Genomic DNA, 25,130 nt, shown 5'->3' with positions numbered 1-25,130 from the left:
TGCTGTGAAATGTATTTAATGCTCATCTTCGATTCACTTGCTTAAATTTACCCTTTAATGGCTTGATGGGTTGAGTTTTATTTCTAGTTGTTTTCTTGAGTAGCACTGAGGTTAAATATATTAACTTAGTTCTTGTGTTCAAAACCTTAGTCTACAGACTTTATATTGAAGCAGAGCTTAGTAGGATATAAAATTCCTGGCTTACATTATTTTAAAAATATTCTATAGGTTTTTTTGTTTGTTTGTTTTTGAGATGAAGTCTTGCTCTGTTACCAAGGCTGGAGTGCAGAGGCGCGATCTTGGCTCATGAAACCTCCACCTCCAGGGTTCAGTGATTCTCCTGCCTTGTCTTCCCTAGTAGCTGGGATTACAGGCATGTGCCACCACACTTGGCTAATTTTTGTATTTTTAGTAGGGGCAGGGTTTCACCATGTTGGCCCGGCTGGTCTTGAACTCCTGACCTCGGGTGATCCACCCACCTCAGCCTCTCAAAGTGCAGGGGATTACAGCTGTGAGCCACTGTGCCCAGCCTTCCTATAGGTTTTGGTTCCATCTCTTCTGAATATTGCTTCTTTGGAGGAATATGATATAAATGTGCATACCTTTTCCTTACACAGTAGGCAGTCTTTTTTCTTAGCCTGAAGTACTGCTTCTTAAAACAGAATCTTTACTTCTAGGACTCACTCATGTGACAAAGCATTGCTTCCCTATCCTATAAAGATAATACGTTAATAAGGTGTTTCTAGAGTTTGAGTTTGAGGGGACAATTTTTATTGGAATTTCAGATTCTCTTTTGCTATGTGAATTCAAGCATTCTTTCATTTCAAAATAGTTTCCTTTCTACTTTAAAAATATTTTTCTACTCTATTTATGTTTTCTTAAGGAACTCCGGAATACATATATTAGATCTCGTTCTGCTTTCTTTTATACCTATCATTTGCGCTCCAAATTTTTATAATTTATCATTTCACTTCCATTTTCTTCATTTTTTGGTATTTATTCTCTACACTGCTTGGTGTATTTTCATTGGTATCTCTTTATCTGTAGGCACCTTGTAGGTGAATATTTTTAAATAATTTTTTACATGTTCCTAGTTTTTTCTCAGTTTCTACATGTTTTCCTTCATGTCCTGTCATTGTTTGACCATCTCCTCGTATTATCTGGAGGTGAACTTTCCTATATCTGGCCTTTCTGCTTTGTGTTTATAAGTTACCTCAGCATTTTAAAATTAAACTTTAAAAGTTCATGTTAGATAATTGAGTTATAGTCTTCATATGTTTTGTGGCAACATTTTTTCATTAATAAAAATTTTTACTTCCTTTGTGAAATTTTTTCTTCTTATAGTATCTTTGTTTGCTTTCTGAGCTGATTTACTTGTAGTTACTTATACTTGAAGAAACGAATTTTTCTGGACCAGCTACATGTTATAAAAATTTGATCCTATGTTAGGAGGATATGTAAGTAAATGACCCATTCTGTTTACTAAATAAATAGATAAACAACAAACCTGTCCCATCTTCTTCCTGCCCTTTATCTCATTAAATGTCTTCTGAAAGCTTTCCCAAGCTTCCCAACCTTTTGGACATGCATTTCCCTCCCTGCCATTCTCTTCTGGTAAACACATACTCATATTTCAGTGTCTCTTCTGGGAAACTTTTGTTCTTCCACCACCAAACAACAGAATTTGCCATTCCTTTATCAGTCTTTCCTCTATCAGAAGGGATAGCTGTTCTAAACTTTATAGTGTTAATTCATTTTAATGTACTCATGTTCTTACCTCTAATTTGTCCCTGTCATATTGTGTGCTCACAGATGAAGCATCATGGGTCTTCAATAGTACTTTGTTGAAGTATCATAAAATTAATTTGACTTAATTTATGCTAAGTGAAACTTTGTTTCCTTAGCTGGTTCTCTATGCAGAATGTAGGCTCCATGGAAGCGGAGATTTAAGTGCTTTTATTATTAAGTCCCAAGTGACTTGCTTCTCTCTTGTAACACAGCAGGCCTTTCATGTTCGATTTCAACTCTTTCATGGAAGGATGGAGAAACAGTGTTTAACTGAGGGTGAATAATATAGGCAAGCAATCCATGTTAGCCAGGGACAAATTTTGAATTATAGCTCATATCTTTTGAATTCCGGAAAGCATACATACCTGCTTCCTGCTTCTTTCTCTGTTTTTTGCCAGCCAAGAGCAAGCTATGAATAAATGCTGTGAAAATTTAAAGACAGAAGAGAAGAGAAAGGGGAAAGGAGGGCTTTTGGAATGGATCCTTCACTCAGCAACCTCCTGGGTAACAAAGTAGATGTCAGAGCTTCCGTCTCATTCCATACTTCTCTCCCCCAGATTCTATCCCAACAGATGTTTTCAGTACAAAGGTGTTTGCAGTTCTTGACATTTTGCAGACATGCCAAGGAGATTAATTACAATAATTTCTCCTGCAACTGAGATTATATATAAAATGATTCTAGGTCATCACTTGCATTCTAGCAAATGCCAATTGAACTACTATATGAAAAGCCAATTTATTAGTTGACCACTAATAATGAAGGACATATAGAAGAGTATAAATTTGCATTTATAACAGAGATGGGATGAAAATTCTATCTTTAGTAGCTAAGAAGATGAATGAGTAAAAGTATGATAGATACAAATAGCAGGGTTCATTACACAATAAGAGGATATTATCAGACATATGATGAAGATAAATTCTACTGCATGTCAGAGGCATCATGTTATTACCTCTAATCTATCATCTTGTTAATGTTATTTCTATGGAAACATTAAAAGAAATTAAACTACTAAAACCTGCAAACAGGCTTGACAGCTACATGCAACAAAAGAAAAAATACCAAGATTTTGCTGAAATATTTGCCACATTTTAGCAAGTAACATCGAATACTAGCAGCCAATGTTCAGATGATGAGGCCATGCAGAGGTATAAACAAAACCACATATATAAAGATGTTTTCATTGTTCTTGTTAGACAGCAGTAATTAATGTATTTATATTGATATATTCATGAAAAAATTGTAATTTAGGATTTTCTTGTTCTAACAGGTGCAACTCAATTCAATATAAAAAGAATTTTCATGACTTTACCAATATATATAAGAATATTGGTGTCCATTGCTTATTAAAGCAGGCTTTAATACTCTGAATGGCTTCCATTTACTGGTGTGGGTTAGTGGAGTTTATTTTTGCACTTATCTTGGATGTAGAATAGCTTTATCTGGATATATAAAGCCTGCTTTTTTCCTGATTTTCACTCCTATCTCATACTGTCCAGTGAAGAGAGAAGCTCCCCAGACCTCCTTGTGTATGTTTTTGTAGGTGTCTGTGCATGCATGTGCCTGGGAGTGTGGGAGGGACCTTGAAGGTCCCCATATGCTTCCTATTTTAACCCACAAACACAATTTCTATCCCAAGGGGATGGTACAATTTTTGTTTGTTTCTCCACTATACTTACCTAAGGAAAAAAAAAAACAATAGGAGTGATAAGTAGAGAGGTTCCCTTTTCCTTTTTTTCTGAAATTGTATATAAAATAAAGCTAATTATAATAAAACTGAAAGTCATGAGAAAAAGGAAATGAGAATCAAAATTTAACTTTGAAAATTTTGCTGTGAGTTGGTCCTTGGCCATGGAGGCACCACCGTGTTCTTTATCACTATTTATTTATCATGAAATAAGGTGAAGTTCAAGTTCTCCTGAGCCAGGACTATAACATGTTTTATTCTTTTGGTATTTATAACAAACCTTGTGACACGCAGATGAAAGATGCTGAGAACGGTACATGACAACAGCTAATATTATTCCTTTTTCCCTGGAGGTGAAGCAGTTGAGTTTTCTAATATAAAGAAGAAATCATGACAAGAACTTCACTAAATGGCTAGATTTTTTTTTTAACATGAATTCAACTTGTAGCAACAGATCCAAGTCAATCAGTTTAATTATTTGGAGACTAGGCTGTTGTGGACAATCATTCAAGGGGTGATTTTTATGGAATTTTTAATATGAATGATACTATTCCCAGAGGGATTTAATTTTTGTAAACCAGTCATCAATTGTTTTGAATAGGTCTGTGGTATCACACGTCAATGATGAAAGCTCTTCTGAAGCTGGAGAAGTGAAATAATTGTTGTGTTACCATTACTCATGAAGACATGTTCTGAACTCATTGAATATATTAGATTTAGAAGTTGTCATTCCGGGCTGTTCAGTAATATTGCCTGGAAGTGTTAATGACTTGTAGGGGTGAAGGCAAATTTTTTCCTCTGCACTCTAAAGGTTTGCTATAAATGAGCTACCAAAGGCAGATTCACAGGAGAAAAAGGCATAGAGAGTATATTTAATGTGCATAAACCTGGAAGCCATACAGGAAGTGTGAGATTTAAAGGGGACCAGATGTTTGAGGCTTAAATAGCCTCTTCATAGAGAAAAGATGTACGGTCTCAGGAGGCAGGCATTATAAGTTGACTATCTCTTATCTTAAATACTTGGGGCCAAAAGTGTTTCAGATTTCAGATATTTGTAGATTTTGGAATATTTTCACATATATAATGAGATATCTTGGCGGTAAGACCCAAGTCTAAGCATGAAACTTACTTATATTTCACATATCCCTTATATAGAGAGAGACCACCTTCAGGCAATTATAGACATACTTTCAAAACTTTGTTCATGACACAATGTTTGTGTACATTGAACTATCAGAAAACAAATGTTAACAAATGGGTGTTTGGTCTCTACCTACAATGCTGTGCTTTAATTGAAAGGTGAGCGCACACTATAAATATATATATGTGTGTGTGTGTGTGTGTATGTATGTATGTGTATATATATATATATATATATATATATATATATATAGAGAGAGAGAGAGAGAGAGAGAGAGAGAGAGTCTTACACTGTCACCCAGGCTGAGTGCTGCAGCGGTGTGATCACGGCTCAATACAGCCTCAATCTATCAGGCTAAAGTGATCTTCCTATCTCAGCCTCCAGAGTAGCTGGGACTGTAAGAATGTGCCACCAGGTCAGGCTATGTTTTTAAAAATTTTTTTTTATAGAGACTGGGTCTCGCCTTGAACTCCCGGACTCATGTAATGCTTTTGCCTCAGCCTCCCAAAGTGTTGAGATTACAGGCATGAGCCACTGTGCCCAGCATTTTTTTTTTAATGAGAAGAAACATCAGAATTTTTCCATTTGGTATGTTATGCTGGTGCTCAAGAAGTTTTAGATTTCAGAGCATATTTGATTTTGGATTAGAAGTGTTCAAGCTGTATTTTGCAAAGGATTCTCTTTGAAAGCAGAATGGGACAAGTTATAAGAAAGAGAGGGTTGAAACTGCATTAGAACAAAATTTGTCTTATTATGCACGTAAAGTCCCCTAGGCAATCTCTCAGAGCTGCCCTCAGAAGAATGGATGAAAAATCTGTCTGGGAGTGATGAGAACGCCAATCTCTTCTCTTCTTTGGTGGTAGATCTTTCCTGGCTATTTGATGGGATGCCTAAAAGAGGGCCTTGAGACTTATCACATTTCTTTTGGAAAGAAGCTCTTGTCAGATTAGAAAATTCCAGTGAGTGTGCCTCCCGGTGCCTTAAAAAAAAGAATTAGAGAGACAGGGAGAGGGAAAAGATTGGAGAGAGACCTTGGTTCTGATACCTGGGTTTTTTTGGCCTATTTTTGAGGCCTTTCAATTTTCAAAGTACTTAGCACTCCAAAGCACCATACGTTGGAGGAATTGTTTTCTGAGCCCAACAGATTTGTAGATAGGCTATCATTAAACTATAAAATAAGGATGGATACAGAGTCCAAATTTTCAGAAAATTCAAACCAAGCAATTCTTTTTTCCCAAAGTATAAACTCGTTCTCTGATCACTGTACCATTGTAAAATCTAAATGATCAACATTTTTTACATTTTTCTACCGTTTTCTAGGTAGAACCATTTTCAGTGCTTGGGCTTAAAGTCTGGCACAGTTGACAGTACCTTTTCATAATAACTCTTATAATATTTTTGGGCTTTGCAACAGTTCTGCTTAAAAATAGTCTCCTATTATCACATCCAACACAGAAAAGGCATCCAATACATGATTTTCCTTCACTGCTGTTAACACAAGGATGGTCACAGACAGGGATAGCAGGCCCTGGATCGCAATTTGGAAAGGAGGAAAGAACAATGATATTTGTGAGTATGTTTCTGTGCACTAGTCACTGAGTTATGTTTTGATTTAATAAATATTAAGATTTGATAAAAATGAACTGAGTTCTAGTTTGGTCTTTGCTATTAATAATCTGTATAGTTAGGTAAATGTCACCTCTCCCTGTCTTCGATTTTTGACTTTTCATCTAAAACATGGGAAGATCGCATTGGTTCATCTTGAAGGCTGTTTCCAAAGTTCCTATTTTCATTTCAAGCAATATTTCACTCAGCTTTACAACTAGGTTCTTTAATAGCTGCATAGAACTCCGTGGCCTTTCATATATGTGTGTGTTGGGACCTGGTTTTAATGATCATCACTGCTAGCATCCTCCATGGTGAAACTTTTGGATGTATTGCTCTTGAAGAAAGAACAGAAGTCATGTCTGTCACCTGACACCACCACTCCACAGGAACCCTTCCCTACTACATCCTTCCCTGTGATCTAAGTCAGCAATCATCAGTGGTGTTATTTCGTGAAATTTTGTTGTTTACTCATATGCATAAAATCTTCACAGAGAAAACGTATGCCTTTGATTCTTTGGAAAGTAGGACAAAATTATATTTCATTCAAAAGTGTCGTTGTTATCTTTGACAAAGTAATCAATGCTCTTTTACCAAGTCATGTCATTTAGAAAAAAACGTCTCTTTGAAGGTCTCACAAGGAAGTGGTATAGTGGTTTAGAGAAAAGACTTTAGAACTTGGCAGATCTCTGTGACTAAAAAGAAAAATACTTTTGAGCCTTTTCTTTTAACTGCAAAATGAGATGTCAATAGTATTTATCTCACTGCCCTTTTTATTGAGTGAAGTTACACACGTAAAATTATTAGAGTACTACTGTAGTTATAACTAGCCAAATAAGTAGCATACATTAAAAAGTTTGTTGTTATTATAATTATTAGATTCATTAACAAGAATATTAGTTTTACTCAATATCGCTGCTTGCAACAATCCAGGTGGTCTAAAATTAATAAAAACACTTTCCCATGAAAACAGGGAACAGACGCAAGAATGTAGCATCTGGGGAAATTCCTTAACACCACACTCAACACTACAGAAATACTCATTTTATAATTTAAGGTAACCTCTTTGTCAAGGAATTCCTTCTATGTTGGATTCAAGTTTTTGTTTAACCAATCCTTAAAAATGAGTTCTAAGGAAATAGTCATTTTGCATTAGCCTGCAGGAGATCGTCTCTTACAAGAATTCATAGAGCTTTGCCGGTGATGAGAATCCTCTCCTCCACTGGGTTACGCATCAGGAATGACCTGGTCACTCTGCTATATCACAGAGGCACCCCTTTAGTGGGAGAACACCTGAGAGCCCTTTCCAGGAACAATTTCACATCATGCATGAACTGCAGTTTGCCATCTGACGCAGCAGTGTGCAAAATAAACTGCATTCCTGGAACAAAGTCGGGTTTACAGCACAAATGTTGTAGGTTCTAATGTCACAATGCTAGCTTGTTGTCCAGGGCCTGGGCTACATCACATGGGGGCCCTGTCGAGCATCACTTGCAGTGACCCAGGAAATTGGAAAGAAAGACACAATCTGCTCCTCTGGCCATCAGAGCTTTCATAGACTAGCCTTTCATTAAGTGAATTCCTAAATGTTGACCAAATTCTTTTAGACAGAGGCAGCTAATGGCTCAGCATGCATGTGATGCACTTGCTATTACATGGACACTGAAAAAAGTTCCTCAAGGCTGCTTTTCCCAGCGTGTTCACATGCTGGGGGCAGGGGCTGGGCAGAAACTTGTCTTCAGTGGTTTCTTTCATGTCCCAAGAAGGACAGTCATGTGTTTTGGTTTAGCTGATACATTCCAATAAAATGATTTTCAAAGAGACAGGACAAATAATAGGCGTTTTACATATGGTGGCTGTGGATGTCACATGGAGCTAATTTTCTCATGCACAATATATTTGTTATTCCACAAGCTAGTTATAATTCATTTAAGGTTCCTTCTTATTCAATTTAACCCAATAAACTAATGAAATGGCCCAGTGAAGTCTTTATGGTCAATATAAGTTTGGTTGGTGACTTAGCCTACATTTCCTGTAGGGTATTAAAGATGTGTCATTACCTTCCCAACTGTTTTTCTCCATCAAAGCTCAAGGAAAAGAAAACGCCTCAAGTCTGGGTAGCATTAGTGTGTAGTGTGTGTGTGTGTGTGTGTATGTATGTATTTGAGACGGAGTCTTACTCTGTCGCCCAGGCTGGAGTGTGCAGTGGCATGATCTCAGATCACTGCAAACTCTGCCTCCCGGGTTCAAGCAATTATCTTTCTCAGCCTCCACCAGCCCTGGCTAATTTTTATATTTTTAGTAGAGATGGGGTTTCACCATTAAAAATCATCCCCAAGGTCAAGATTTCAATGGAAAGAAATCAGCTGTAATTTACTTTTCTTATGTACAATTATAATTGTTAGCAAATGATTTTCTCTATCTCTCATCGTGCCAGTGGCAGTTACCAGCTGACATTTGTCTACTTGAAAATACTTAGAGAATATGCATTAGAAAGAGGATGGCCCTGCTGAAGAAAACTAAGTGAGAACTTCAAGAATGGCACAGCCTGCACCAGCAGGAGATAAGAACCACTGCCTATTGTGGAGAAAATGTCTTTATGAAAAAGAGCAAAATGACTTGAGTCTTTTGATTTGTTTTTGTCCAAATAGTCGCTAAGCAAACAAAAGCTCAAGGTGGCTTTGTTGACTATTTCCCTCTCATACCTAGCATTCTACCTCACAATTTAGTGTATTTTCTTTTCCTTTACTGTTAAAGAGGTGACTTGCCATCTTTTTTGTGTGAATGATGTGACCTAATGCCAAATGAAGAAACCAGGCATTATTCCTGCCACAGGGAAATACGTTTAGGCAATGTAATGCTGTCATTAAGCAGAGCTAGCACAGCTCCAAGATGGACTGATGGGCAGAGGGCTCTTGAGCATCACAGGAAATGCAGCCCAATTAGCCAAGGTCAAAATGCACCAGCATCAGCATTGCTTAAGGCCTGGAGCCCCAGAGCAATGAGCATGTCACAGTTTGCCATCCAGTTGTCTCTGTGATTGAGGCAGGCTTGGACTAAGATCCTCTCCTATACAAATGAGCAATGTGGCCTACTGAAATCCTGACTGCTCTGACTTACTATCATTCCCAAGTTTTATAGCCTCTCATGTTTGAGGTACAATGTCTCCTAGGGGAAGGCATTCAATGACCACCTATAGTAATGGCATCATTAGAACAGATTAGAATAGACAATGGCAAATATATTGACATATTTGAAATCATTTCTGCCAGTTTTAAAAATTTCAAATGCACTAAAATGAATGCTCTTTAATTTGGCCAAAAATATCATGTGGAGCAAGGAGCAAGTATTTAAGTTTTCAGTTTAAATATTTAAATTTTCAGTAGTGTTTGTCTAATTTTGATGACCTCTGTTTATATAGAAATAATCTCAATCTACATGTTAGCCATGTAATACAATTTGCTAAGTATGAGTAATGAGAAATATCACCTATTATTAGTTAATTTTATTTAGGAATCTTTTCCAATTTTTTCAAGTATCTTTCACACTGCCATTCTTCAGCAATAACTAGGAGGGCCCTTTAAATCATGCATTCACAGCTATATGTGAAGATTAAAGCTATTTCAATAATAAATTTAAAATATCATCCTGTTCTTCATGAGCCAAAAATCATAGTGTACACAGAGCACTGGAATTGGTCTTTCCAACTCAACTTGGGCAGAGATCTTTCTCTGCGTAATTCCAATAGCATAAGCAAGAAAATCCTATCTCTACTAGACATAATGGAGAGGGCTTGCTTGGCTGAAATGAAGGCAGTAACAGGCATACCATGCATCTGCAACCTCAGTAAATATCTATAAAATACTCATACAACACAATAAAATGAAAGGATACCTTTATGGGTATCAGAAAACCTAAACTCTAGTATGGGATCTTCCATTTACTGTCACATAACCTTGAATATATCAGTTAAAAATCTTCATGCATGAATTAGCAGATTGAAAACAAAATAGGGAAATTTATATTAAGGTACTTTGAAAAGTAATAGCTTGCCATATAAATAAAAGGCATCATAGGGCCGGGTGCAGTGGCTCAAGTCTGTAATCCCAGCACTTTGGGAGGCCAAGGTGGGCAGATCACCTGAGGTCAGGAGTTTGAGACCAGCCTGACTAACATGGCAAAACCCCATCTCTACTAAAAGTACAAAAGTAACTTGGTGCGGTGGTGCCTGACTGTAATCCCAGCTACTCGGGAGGCTGAGACAGGAGAATCACTTGAACCCGGGAGGTGGCCGTTGCAGTGAGCCGAAACTGTGCCATTGCACTACAGCCTGGGCAACAAGAGCAAAACTATGTCTCAAAAAAAAAGGCATTATATTTTGGGATAGAAATCAATATTTATGATGGTGATGATGACGATGAAATCATGCTGGAATGGATACTTGTTAGAAGAAAACACTTTATTCCAAGTCTATTGTATTCAGCCTGTCTTCAGTCCATTTGGATCACTAAAGAGAGCAACATAGCAGTTTTTATGCTGCGTTACCTTTATGAGAGCGTATTCATAACATTTTCTATAACCTGTTGGAATCACAAGTGGTTCCGGAACCATCCAATTTAGATTTGGCCAAAACCTTTCATCAGTAAAGGGGCAGTAACATGGAGTTACATTGGCCTCATAAGAGTGTACATAGCCTTAGGTATAGGAAAAAATCCTTCCTGAAGAAAGATGGGTAATGCATGCATTTACTCTGATCAAGTGGAATCTGTGTGATAAAGTTGGCTTTGTTTGTTTCGATACCAATAATCTGCCACCTTGTGACAGTATCTGACACAATCCGCTCTCCACAATTTAGTCTTTGAGACTCGCTTGTGTTATGCTGTCTGGTACACAATACTGCAATTACTTAGCATTAATTTTTTTGTCAATTCCTTAATCTCTGGGGAGACTCCTTTCTTACAGAAAACAATTCTGGGACAAAATAAATTTTGTTTTCTGGCAAAACTGGGGGAAAAAAATCTAGGTTTGGTAGTGTTATGAAATTGTGAAAGATTCTGTGGTTATACTTTGAAGTTTAATGTAAGACTTTGTGAGGACGTGAAATAGTTTTCATGGCTGAAAAACACTATTTTCTGTAAGAGTAAAAAGATGTTCTATTGTGGGAACTTATTTTTTGGGGGAAAAGAGAAACACTTTTGTTAAGTTTATAAAAAGACATATCCATTGGCAGAGATGTAAAAATAAATTGTCACAGTTGTGAAGAAATATATGGTACTTGTGTCTTGTGATGAGGAAAGCTGGGGCATGATTACCACTGAAATCTTCCCATATGATGTGGAGGAGTCTGAAAAATTCTACTAGTTACTTTATCACTAACTAGTGAAGCACAATAATGAATGAACCTAACTACTTCTATGGAACAGAATTGTTCACTTCTGGGAAGTTATATGAATGCTTTCAGACCAAACAGTGTACAAGGTTCTGGCAAGTTTCTTAGCCTTATTTAAAGGGTGCTATAAACACAATATTCTATAGACGCTTCATTCAATTAATTAAAATGCATTAAGTGGCCTTCCATTGGCTTCAAACAAGTCAAATTTGGTTTAAAACTCTAATTTACTCATAGGGGTCGGATGCATGGATCCCACTTTTACATAAAACATGGATTGGGTCATTGCCTGATCACACTGATTATGTTACCCTCATTTACCACTATGCAAACAAGGCCCTAGAGGTGGAATTGTTATCTTTCATTGTCTTTCAGTGACTTCAGAAACTGGGGATGTCTAATGTCTGACGCATAACAGGAATTTTGTAGAAAAGTCTGAGGCTCTAGAAACACTTTAAAATTTGAAAATCAAGAAGGCATCCCCAAAAAGATGGGTCTAGTTCTCTTATTCAAAAGTGTGTGACCTATCTTCATTTGTCCAGCAGACCCAGCCAGGCTTAGAGAAGTAAGATAGGTTAATATTATATTATGTTTATTTTCTCTTTGTTATGCATTTTCCAAAGAACTTGCCTAACTTTTCTTGCCTCAAATCATCTATAATGCTCTTAGAGAATTAAATGAGATAATACATCCATATAGTACTTCAAAAATCATAGCACTTGAAAATATAATGGTCATGATCATAAAACTGATCTGAACATTTGTAAGAATGAACAACAATGCTGTAATAAGCCCCCAAACTTGTAAGAGTCAACTAAGGTTGAGAAAAATATCATTGGAAAGGGACATTTAACTGTAACAGGCTGAAACCTTTTTAGAGCATTTTGCATATGAGACTGAAAGCTGTTCATAACCCATTTAAAAATACACTGAAAATATATTAAAAATCCAATACAAAATTAATGTATTATTCTATCCCATTTAATTGAGGTTAATTCTAAGTCTGTTGGGATTCATCACTTTTTCTCTGCTTTCTTAAATTTTTTTGAGGCATTTTAGATAGTGTTTTAGGTAATTGAAAGTAACTTTAGAAATGTGAACCAAATCAATCAGGCCCCAAATAGCCAAATTATAACATTTCATCCTCTTTGCCACAACCAATCACAGCCTCGTGAAAATTATTTTCTGGTTTCTTTACAGAAAATCCACATAAATGAATACATTTTTACAATATACGGTCCTTTCTGCCAAATCATCAAAACCTTTTAACTGAGTTGGACACACACATAATCTGTAGATCTGTTCCTTAGAATTTAGCTACAATTCTCTCAAAGTATTTTGTTACTCACATATACTCTTTAAAGAATAATGTACAAGCTTAAATTTTTCTCTTTCTACAAGTACACTCATGGTGTACATTAGAATATAGCAACTATTTGAGTGAAGTAAATATTCTTATTTATTTCAAAAGGAAAGCAAAGTCGAATGGTGTTCAGGTTGGTTATCATATCTCCATTTTTTCTTTGCTTGTTCTATGGTTAACCAAAAGAATATAATATCAATTTCCATTTCAGCCTGAATGAATGTTTTATAAAATCAATGTGCCTTGTCTTTATTGCATTTGGGGGAATTTTTAGAAATGTCTTTGCCAATATATATTTGGGAAAATTCAAAGCACTAGGCATATTCCTGTCTGTTATCTGATGTGTTGAAAAACTTACAAAGTATTTGTATGTCTGAAGGACTGGGATTTTCTATCCTCTGTATTTTCAATCCAGTGCAGAGCAAGGAGAGGACACTATTGGAAAATGGAGATATGGGAAAACCCTAAAACATTGTGTACTCATGCCTAAATTTAGCCTATCTTTCACAGCAAGGCTCATCATTTCTGGGTTTACTACAGAACCTCACAGTGTACAGCAGGCCTCCTATGGAAAGTAGGTACTTTTGCCAAGATGATATCAGGCTATAAAGAAATGTGCCAATCTCTTTGTGCCAAGATACCTAAAGTGAGCTCATCTTCTACTGAATCCAGTGCAGAACGCTGAGAGGCTTTGTACCTCATTGACACTGGCTCAATTATCTTCTAAGTTACTCTCATAATTTGTGAAACATGCAATCAGGTACATGTGAGTTACAACCACAATTAGCTTGTCGGGCAATATTTTTGCCCCTGGCGAGTATCAAGACTCTTGTCTATTCTTGCTTCCAAGTTAGCTCAATCCCAGATAAATGGGGATGTGGATCAATTTACTTTTGTGAGCTCCCGCCCACCATACCTCCTGGTCCTTTTTTCCCTCAACACTTTTCTCCCCTTAGATACTAAATAAAATTGGTCCACTAGCCAAATCCAATTGTCTGGACATCCTAGAAAGGATACCACATTCTGGGTTTGTCATTCCCAACCTCCAATACATTCAAGTCTCTGAGGCAGGACTGGGGTTGGCACACTTGTGAAGTCAACTGGCTCCTCATCTAGGGGTAAAACAATAGCAAGTTAATGAGTACAATGGCAGTAAAGACAACCCTCAGCCCCATTCCCTCATGCAATCCCGCTTGACGCAGAATGTTCAGCTCTGTAACTGACCTCAGTTAGCTTGTTCTGTAGTAGACACAAAATCTCAAAAGGTTGGCTAAAAAGTATCATTTCTGGAATATAATCAAATATCAGCATTACACTGTACCTTTTCATCTCTGCTGAGGTTTTTGAGTTTAAAGGAGTTACTTCTGATTCCTTCAAGTGTCAATATGTGCATAGATGCAGCACATTTAGGAAAAATATATTGATTAATACAAAATATTATTATATAAAATTTGAGAAAAATAAACTCTTTAGAGAGTAAGAATTCCATTGCTGTAGAAATGTTCATGAATCTTAAATATTGTTGGAAAATTGGCTTGAGTTTCCAAATCAAATTTTTGAATTCCTCAAGGAACAAAGGGACTATTTTTTATTTTCTCTTAATTTCTTGTTAATTTATTCAAGCAATATATATGCATATAAAAATAAAAGCCCTGTTTCCCATTTTCATTTTGTTTTCTCTCCTGAGAGATAAGCAGTGTTATCAATTTGGCACATAAACTTCCGAGTCTTTTAGCATACATGTCACCAATAAGTTAAACAATTACCATTCCGTTCTTTCTTTTCATCTGGAATTTGCCTGGGACATTCAACCTAAAATCTTTACTATGCACTCAGTATTTTCCTACATAGAGCCAGTACTCTTGATGTAAAGCACTGATATCTCAGATTCTTTCATATCAGATACCTAAACAAAGTTAAAACTAGAGGAAAAGGAAGGTCAAGGCCAGTTATTAAGTTAGAGCAATTTCCATTTTTAATAACTTTGAGAGGTTAGGCAGTGTCATATTTTAACTGAGTATCTATCATCTCCTCAGCGTCTGTTTCCTTCTCTATTTGCATAAGCAATTGACAGCTCATTAAGAGCTCATTAGAAACAGTGAAGACCTTGTGATCAGGGAAAACAGAATAAAAAAAGCAGTTTTAAGAAGGAAGCCTTGATTTTTGAATCTTCTCAATATTCCACAATATACTTACATCAATAATATCTGATGAGGAAGGAAAGTAAGCTACATATATTTGTAAAATATAAAAGAATGATCATATAACCATTCATTGTATCAGAGCCTAGTTGTCTTAATAAGAAAAAGATTTTCAGTGATAGAATCCTGAACTCCATAATTTTATCATGAAAAAAGGTAAAAAATTTCACGTTTCCAAACTGAGTTTTCCTTCCATACGCATACATACATACATACATACATACGCACATATATACATACATATGTATGTATGTTACCTTCGAGGTTACACAGAGATATGACAATGTCATGAGAGAAGAATCAAATGCCAAAAGTGGTAAAGTGACTTATCAAGAGTATCATTCTAGTAGGGGCTGACTCAAGCATCCCACACTGCCTAGCTACTGTTTCATCATTTATTCCATCTCATCAAGGGCCCCTTGTGAGAAAAATGTGTGAAATATTTCCAACACACACACACATATGTATGTATATTGTATGTATGTATGTGTGTGTGTGTATATATATTCAAATTTTAGATGACTATAACTTGGAGAAACCAAAATAATTTTATTGTTTAGAAGCAGTCTGTGTGTGAGAAAATTGACTATGCTTCTTCAGAGTAAAATATGTTCAGAATCTAAATTAGTTCTTTTTTGCTTGCCAATACTTTCTTGACCCAAACAAAATAGGCAAAAATCAGATCTCCTCTGAATAAATGTTTGCTTGACACTTCTAAATCTCTAGGTACCAAAAAACAATCGTGAAATGAAAGGCAAATGCACACTGCTGTGCTGGCTATTCTTTTGCCTTTTGTATTGCATTTTGTAGAAGGCATGAATGTAAAGCACTTTTAAACACTCAGGAATCAATGCAAAGGAAGCAGTGGGAATGCATTTATTCTTGTTTATTCAATTTCAGGGCTACAGTTTTGCTTGACCAGATGTTGCCAAGTTTCAAAGTCAAATCTGTTCATCTCCTGGCTATCAGCTGAAGGGTGTTGTATTTGTAAGCACTGAGAACTTCTATCCACTGCTGTTGTTTTTTTATATTTGTATTTTCTGAGTTCTATTTGAGAGAGACAGAATTACGCATTTCCATATGGATCATCCCCTTCCTTATCTATGTTGCTTTATTGCCTTTTGGAAGAAGAAAAGTGAGAGTTGCAGGCTGTATTTAGGCCATTTGTACGTTCTTTATTGGGTTACGTTTGAATGCCCAATTTGATCTCAATGGCACGTCCTTTGTAACATAAAATAAAACATGGTGCTCAAGAAAAGTAACGACACACACGTCCAGGCCCTTTCATAGCAGTTAGTAAAGCCTGAGCCTTGCCTCTCTGTGTGGCAGTTTCCTTCCCTTTCTTTTCTTTCGCTGTGACAAGCAGCCATTGTCCCCTTGGTGAGATCTGCAATATTACTTTGACCCCAGACCATCAATCTGCCTCAATTGGATAATGATCTGTAATCACTTTCTTTCAGGGGAGTCTATAAATTTGCCAAGGCCCCATTCTCTTCTGAAGGACTCCTTATGTTCACTCCCATTTGTGCAAATGTGCTCTCTTTTACAGGGCTAAATAGCCATGCACATGGTCCATTCTGTGAGGAGGCACGGGGTGGTTCTCTGTTGATTTTCCACGCTCCAGTCTCTTAAAGGAGACTAAGGCTGACATGCAGGGACACAGTGGGGGGTGGCCCGAGCCTGGCCACATCACAGGCAGCCGCTTTTCTCATTAAGAGTGACCCATCATTAGGTCATTTTTTGCTGTCCTTGTAATCAATGAGCTTAATGTTTAGTGCAAAAAAAAAAAAAAAAAGAGTTATAAGAAAAGGAGCCAGGAGGTGGAAAGGGAAAGAAAAATGGTAGGAAGCATGGAGAAACTCACCACTTCTAAATCTTAGAGTTACTTATACTTTGCCCAAAGGGTGGGATGAACTCAAACCTCCTACATGTGATTTCTCAACCCCTTTCAATTCTATTTGTTTTCTGTAAAACATAAACATTCTTAGCCCCAACATTTCCCCGGGCGCCCCACACTTCTCATGAAGTGGGATGAAAGGCTCTATCTATGACTGAGGCTGAATCTGCATTTGCTGGGAACCCTGTGGTGGTGGAGAGAGAGATAGTCAAAGTCCTGGAACAATTGAGTGATTTTGGAGGGGTAATTGAATTTTGTTCATTATTGGATCCCAAAGAGTTACATGACAATAGCCAAATATAAGAAATAAAAAGAAAAAATGTTAAAATATATTAAATTTAAAAATTAAAAGACATAATTAAATTTCTCCCATACAAAGGTGGGGGTAGTTACAGAAGGCTTTGGGTCATTACATTTCCAGCACCTAGAGAGAGTGTCTCTATGCATGGTGGGAGGTGCAAAAATTAACACATTTTTATCAGAATTAATCTTCATGAGCGGAGAAGCTAGCTTAGCAAAGATTCTGTCCTTTAGACAATATTCATTGGTAATGATGATGATTTTCAAGAAGACAAACTTCATTGCAAACCTCTGCCTGATTCGTTTTCAGTTTATAGCATCCCAAAACGCCTGTTACTAGGTTTAGGGAAGACAACAGACAGACAGTAAAAGGGCGTCACAAGACAGTCAAGGGAACAGCAAAGAAAAAAGCAGCCTATTTAAAACATTTCATCTTTGTGCCTTCCACTGTCCTGTAGAAAAAAAAGGCATAATTTTATTCTCACATTCTTCTACTACTCATTTTGACTTCACAAACACTTAGAAATTAATTTATAACGTACACACTCACATACTTAAAGTACAGCACTTAATATTTAAATGTAGACTTGTATATTTTAAGGAAAAATTATAAAACAAACACTTATGTAATCACCACGCTGGTTAAAGAATTGATATTCGTGATTGAAATGCTGAAATCAGGGGTTAAAAAGAAAAATTAACTATTTCATACCATTTGAGTCACGCCATGAATCATGGATTATGTAAGAGCTGATGAAACCCTTCGAGGTTACACAGAAACATGACAATGTCATGAGAGAAGAAAGAAATGCCAGAAGTGGTAAAGTAACTTATCCAGGGTATCATTCTACTAGGGGCTGAATCAGGTCTGCATCCCAGGCTGCCTAACTCCTTTTTCATTGTTTATTCCATCTCATCAAGGGCCCCTGGTGAAAAAAAAAATCTGTAATATATTACCATAACACAGAAACTTTGTGCATTTACAAATAAGTCTCTGTGCTTCAGTTTTGACGCCATATACTGAAGGAAAATGAAGTGATTCAATATCATAAGTGAACTCATCATATCAGCGGAGAAAAGTAATTACATACGTAGAAAAATATTTTGTTCTGCTTATAAAATAGTTATGCATAAAAACAGTCTGACAAATCTAAATATTCAAGCTAGAGACGTACTTAGGAAAATTTGCTATTACTAATATTTGATGAATAATGTTGTATCTGATCATTAAAATTATAAAAGATTTCTGAATATCTAATTTCAAGACAGCATTTTTCTCTAGCTAAAAGGAATTATAAATTTGTAAGACCTATAAGAAGAAGCTATATATAATAATGGTATATACATTTTGGTCTTTCTTTTTTTCTCAAAAAGTAAACCTTTCAGCATATGTTACACATTGGAAAAGTGTAGGATCAGTGTAAATTGAACATTTACAAGAAAATTGTTGACAAAAGAATTGTTGACCTAGAAAATAACCAGGAATTTTTGCAGGTCCCCTGCAAAAAAAAAATCCCGGTTTAAGCCTCCAAATTTTCCTTCATATGGTAAAGATAACCATTTTATCAGAGATTCCTTGCATAAAAAAACCTATTACAAAATGATCTTCATTATTTTACAAAGGAAGAAATTGAGACTCAGAAAGATTGTCTCTTGCCCAAGGTCATATATTAACAGCTGGCAAATAGCTGGGTTAGAGTTTGGACCTAGGTCAATCTGGTTCAAGGCACATATATTTCCTACTATTTTCTCTATATTCACTTACTATATTTAAGACAATATTTATTTGTTCCAAATAACCAAAATTAAAAATCACCATGTTTCCTTTATTCAAAGTTAGAGACACTATGAATAAAAGATGACTTAATGGAACCGTTGTCTTATAAGAACTAAAGATTCCTCTCCAGTCACCTAATGTGGCTGTATGAGAGGTTCCTTAGTACTTTATATATCTTTTATTATTCCAAATGATTGTTAATATATTACTTGGAAAGTTGCTAATACTCTCTTCTATGAAACTATTTTGTTACTAGATATGGTTAGTAAACCGACAAGTACATGATTCAAGGCCACACTTCTTACTCTTTTTTGTCCCTCTGAAAGGTGTATTCTGAAGTAACTCTTTCCACGAAGCTTCCTGTAGACCAGTCTTGGCTCCCAAATAGTGGATAGAAAGTCACAAACCCAAAGACCACAGATCTTTCAAGAGTGCAGTCGGTAATTTATTTATTCTTAGGGCAAATGAGCAAACTGAAGCAGAGGGAAGGTCTTCTAAGGCAGCCCTTCAATCTGACTTTTAAGTAGGGGTGAAATTGTCCTGTTAGCTCTACAGAGCAACAGGGTTTTGTCTCACCTACAAGAACCTGGGTAGCCCCTGTTAGCCATACCTTAGATTTTTGGTGGTTGGTTCATTTGTTGGTTTGTTTTAATAAACTGGGGTTGGCTTGAATAATAGACTTGAAAAATAAATGACCCACTAGCTGCTAAGGCAACAAAAGGGTAGAATTCTGCAAGTGCAGTGATTTGGACCTGTCATCATCTGACTCAGCTATGAATTGCAGTTTCATCCTTATTACCCAGGTGAACATCGTGCAAGCCAATGTCACTCTCTGAATTTCAATGACAAGAGTTTATAAACAGGATGATGCTATCAACCTCACTGGTGGTAGCCTGGCTAACTGAAAGACCAAAGAAGCATTTGCCCACTGTCCGACACAGCATTTCCACATGACAAATATCTACTGTGATTAATGGTATTACACTCCTCTGAAGTAGCTTCAAAGAGTACTATTGTAGGAAGACTGATGATGGTACAACTGTAAGTGTATAATGTGGTTGTTCCTAAGATAATCCTCGACCTTTCTCTGAGCCAGTGCATCTTCCTCATTTTTCTATGGAAGCCTAGAAAATCTGTATTTGAGAATTAACTGCTGGACTCAATGCCCATGACAAGTGTGGGTTATATATTATCCCATAGCAACCGGCACATAATAAAGAATAAATACTTGTTTGCATGAATGAACAAATCTATACAGTTTTATCCTGTTCATACATAGATGGAGAGGCGCTTCCTTCGCCTTTCTCTATGAAAAACTGAAAGTCTTCCTTCTGACTTTTTCTAGAAGCCTATTCTTGATTCCATGGTTTTGAAACATGTCTGTCTCATTATCTTACATAATCTCAGCAAATCATCTACATTTATTCATAAAATATTACAGTGGGGTAGGATGCTGGAATGGGAAGAAAAGAGAGAGAAAGGATCCGATGCAAAGTTATGTTGTAGCTTTCTCAGGAAAAAATGTGATAGATTCGTGCTCTTTTCAAGATTCTGAATGGCAAGAATTGTGGAAGATAATGAGAAAGGTACCTTAGTTGTTTGGGCTCTGAATAGGACATTTTTATTTTACAAGATGGATTTTTACATAAAAAAGCTTAATATGCATTTAAGGATGTGAGTCTATTTATTTTGTTGCTTAATAATTATTAATTTTAATATATTGAGAGTTTTGGAGTGGCTTAGTAGAAAAAGTGAATGAGAAAAAATGTTCATAGTTTGGCAAAAGATTTTATCAATAGTTACTGCTGTAGCAAGAAAATTATGAAGACTCTACTGAGATTGTATCAACATCACAAATTTTCACATGCATACTCCTTTCCTTTCCTTTCCCTTCCTCCCTTCCTTCCTTTCTTCTATTTCTCTCTTTCTTTCTTTTTTTCTTCCTTTCTTCCTTTCTCTTTCTCTCTCACCCTCCCCTCCCCTCCCCTCCCCTCCCCTCCCCTCCCCTCCCCTCCCCTCCCCTCCCCCCCCTCCCCTCCCCTTCCCTTCCCTTCCCTTCCCTTCCCTTCCTTCTCTTCTTTCAATTTTCTACCTTTCTTGTTAAAGAACTTTGAGCCATTCAAAGTCACTTGATTCAAAACAGAGCCCCTGGACAATTCCATTCTAGCTGGTGGTCAATGTTTTGGAGAAATACACATTTGCTTTGCATGCCTCATATTTATTCTTCTACATGATGAATGCCTCAAAGGTTGCTTGCTTTGCTGTGTAGAAATTTTTCACTGAAAAGTTAATTTTTATTTAAAATGTATGAAATACTTAATTGGCATTGGGGAAGGATGGTAGGCCCATGGTGGTGCAAAAGGCAGTTTCCTTCAATCTTTCAATACTTCCTCTGTAATAAAAGACAACTAGTGGAGCCTGCCACGAGGGTAGTTTATTAGCCTGTTTCTCCTTCTCCACAGAAGTCTAGCAGGTCTTCAGTGTCATAGGCATATGGGAAGACGCCTGCTTTAAAAGGCTTAAGAGGGACCCATGTCCTATTTTTCAGTATCAATGCCAAATACTCTTTCAAGGTGAGCAGAACTGCCTAAGAATTAAAAATAGAGACTTGCTTGATCTGAGAAAAAGATAGGAAAATGACTCCTATGGAGTTTTACATGGAGAAAATTTCCAGAGGCAGTTACTTGCTCCTTCCTTCTAAAGACTACTCAAAAACACATAGAAACAAATCTTTGTATGGTGCTATTGCAATATGCAAAATGATACATCAAGAATAAACATATTAGCTAATAGCTTCAAAAACCAGCCAAGAGCTCAGGTTGCATAAGAAAACCAGTGCTTCCCCTGGGAAAGCAAAAATAGAGATTGCTTTGAACTCTGCAATAGAATCATTCCACTTACAAGGTCTCTCATGAATAATTGATACAAAATTTGTTAGGAAACAAGTTCTGAAAACAAAGGAATTAGGTTTCTAGTCAATAAATTAGAAAAACAGCAAAAGAGCAAACCCCCAAACACAGGAAAAAAGAAATAATAAAGACAAGGATAGAAATCAGTGAAATAGAGAAACAATACAGTAGAAATTAGACAAATCAAAATTTTTTTCTTAAAAGGTTAATAAAAGAAATGGACACCTAGCATGGTAATTCTGACAAATCAAAAATGCAAACACTCAAAGAATGGCAAAGGGGCATTGTTATAGACACAACATAAATTTAACATAAACTGTATTGTAAAATCAGAAAATGTAGATAATTCCATAAACTTTTGTCTCAGTCCATTTTTGTTACTATAAAGGAATACCTGAGGCTAAGCAGTTTATAAAGAACATCTGTTTATTTGGCTCATCGTTCCGCAGGCTGTGCAAAAAGGAGGGCTCTGGCATCTGCATCTGGTGAGGACCTCAGGCTGCTTCCACTTATGGCAGGAGGGTAAGGGGAGCCTTGTGTGCAGAGGTCATATGGCAAGAGAAGAAGCAAGAGAAAAGGAGGAAGGAGCCAGGCTCTTTTTAACAACCAGTTCTTGCAGAACTCACATATTACAGAGAGGATGGCACCATGCCATTCAGGAGGAATCCACCTCCATGAGCCAAATACTTCCCATTCGTCCTCACCTCCAACATTGGCTGTCAAATTTCAACATGAGGTTCGGAGGAAAAATATCGAAGCTGTAGCAACTGGAAACAGTAAAACATAACAAAGTTAATGGGAAAAATGATCAGAAGGAAAATTCAACTAGGACAATAAGCATGAAAGGACTCAAAGACCACCCCTTTTAAAAAGCCCCCAGTCCATGTGATTTTCTTCATATTTTACACTAAAATTTTCCTAAAAATTAAAAAAATCTTTAAAAACAATATTAGACTTTCAGAAGAGTTGCAAAGAGTAGAGTTTCTGTATTCCTTTTACTTAGCTTCCCCAAATTTTGAACTTTACATTACCATGATAAAATGATCAAAACTAGGAAATTAACTAAAAATCTCCTAAAAATTAAAACAAACTTTAAAATAATTTTAGACTTTCAGAAGAGGTGCAAAGAGTACAGTTTCTGTATTCCTTTTACTCCGTTTCCCCAAATAGTGGACTTTACATTATCGTAATGAAAAGATCAAAACTAAGAAATTAACATTTGGATGTCCCGGTTTTTCACCAAGTTCATTTTCTGTTCCAAAATGCAATCCAGATACCATATTGCAGTAAGTTGTCATGTCTTCTTCGTCTCCTCAAAGCTATGATTATTCTTAATCTTTACTTTGCTTTTATGACGTTGACATTTTTGAAGAGCAGTGGTCAACAATTTTATAAACTTTTCCTTCTTTTGGGTTTGTCTGATGGGCATTTCTCATGATTGGACTGATACTATAAATCTTAAGGAAAAATACCACACAGTGATATGCCCTCTCATTGCATCATGTAAGGCATATTATCTCTAGCATTCTGTATAATCACCGGTCATGTGAACCTGGCTACTTGTTTAAGACAGCGTCTGCAAGTGTATGAAGAAGTTACTCTGGCTCTCTTTCTACACTCAATTTTTAATAAGTGGGCCACTCAATCCAATCCTCTCTGAAAGTGAGGGGAATTAACATTCACCTCCTGGAGAAAGGTGTACCAAGGCATCTATGGCCTTAGGCTAAGAACACCACAGAAATTAATATTTTGTTGAAGATACATTGGTGCCGTGCAAATATCTTGCTGGTGTTAAAGTTTTGCCTACTAAATTTAGCATTGATCAGTGGATTTCCTGCAATAATTATTGCTGTGGTGCCCTAATAGTAATTTGCCCCTTCTGAATGGTGAGTTGTCCCTTCTCTCACATTTGTTCAATATTTGATTGTAAATACTAGTATTTACACATGTACATTTATTTTGTTCTTTGGATTATACTCTCAAACTATCTATATTTATTTTGTTGGTCAAATTATTCCTACTTCCCCCACTCTCTCAACTTTTTATATGAGAATTTTCAATTCTATAGAAAAATTGAAAGAATAATTAATACATGCTGTACCCTTCCCAATTGTTAATGATTTGCAATTCTCTCTCTCCATAAATGCATATATACAGAAAAGAAATACACTTATTTTCCAACACATTTAAAAGCCATAGACATCATGATACTTCCCTTCTAAGTTTCAACATGGATCTCCTAAGAAAACAAATTTTCTCACCAACCTCAATACTATTATGTCACCCTCAAGACATTTCACAATTCTATAAATTATTATTATTATTCTATAAATTATTATTAAGTCAATTTTCAGTATGCTCAATTGTTCTTAAAATTTCTTTTAAAGCTTGGGGTTTTTTTTTAATTTGAAAAAAGAAATGCAGTATTCAACCAAAGATTATACACAGTATTTGGTTGTCATAATTCTTAGTTTTCTATAATACAGAACAATTCCCAAGTTTTGAAAAATTTTGGGTCATTATTTTTAAATACACACTGTCATTATTTTTAAGAATCTAGGCACCACTTAATCTTTTAAAATATCTGGCACAATTTGGATTTGTCTGATTAGTTCTTCATAATCAGATGGAGGTTAAGTATTTTTTGGAAAGAAAATTGCGAAACATTCTGAAGCACAAGATGTGATTTTGTCATATTAGTGAAGGCAAAGTTTGCTTACTTGATTAAGGATATGTCTTACTGTGGGTTCTCTAGAATTATAACCTCCGCAGGGCTTAGGGTACGGGATTTACTGAAGTGCGATGCAGGAGGAACCTCTAAGAGGGTGAGTGAAGTAGGAGAGGGAGAGAGCAAGAAGAAAGCAAGGGTGTGGTCTCAGCTAAACTCCAACCTTGGTCTGATCCCTGCTGGGTGAGCAAAGTGGGGAGGGGTAGCTCCAGAGGATAAGGAAGGCTACAGAGCTCCTCCTATTGGTTTCCTGGGGCTGGCCTTTTGGGCCCACATGGTAGCCAGTTTGTTGGATGTGTGCTGCCATGGACCAGGGGTGGGGGAGTGGGGGATAGTAAAACCTA

General features: G+C 36.4%; 1 long non-coding RNA gene across 3 annotated transcripts in view; it reads left to right on the top strand.

Annotated features, from left to right (window-relative positions):
- The window catches only part of LOC118152782 (uncharacterized), a 251,232-nt gene that overhangs the window by 98,221 nt on the left and 127,881 nt on the right, over positions 1-25,130 (top strand). For 2 of the 3 annotated variants that reach the window (XR_004741607.3, XR_004741606.3), the window contains exon 3: positions 2,187-16,069. The exons of the other annotated variant lie outside the window; for it this stretch is intronic. This is a non-coding gene — a long non-coding RNA (uncharacterized LOC118152782). Of the gene's footprint in view, positions 1-2,186; positions 16,070-25,130 lie in introns of those variants that run through there. 3 annotated transcript variants of the gene reach the window in all.

The sequence above is a fragment of the Callithrix jacchus genome, chromosome 4 (assembly GCF_049354715.1).
Source record: "Callithrix jacchus isolate 240 chromosome 4, calJac240_pri, whole genome shotgun sequence".
NCBI lineage: Eukaryota > Metazoa > Chordata > Mammalia > Primates > Cebidae > Callithrix > Callithrix jacchus.
This window is presented reverse-complemented; position numbering and strand designations above follow the sequence as displayed.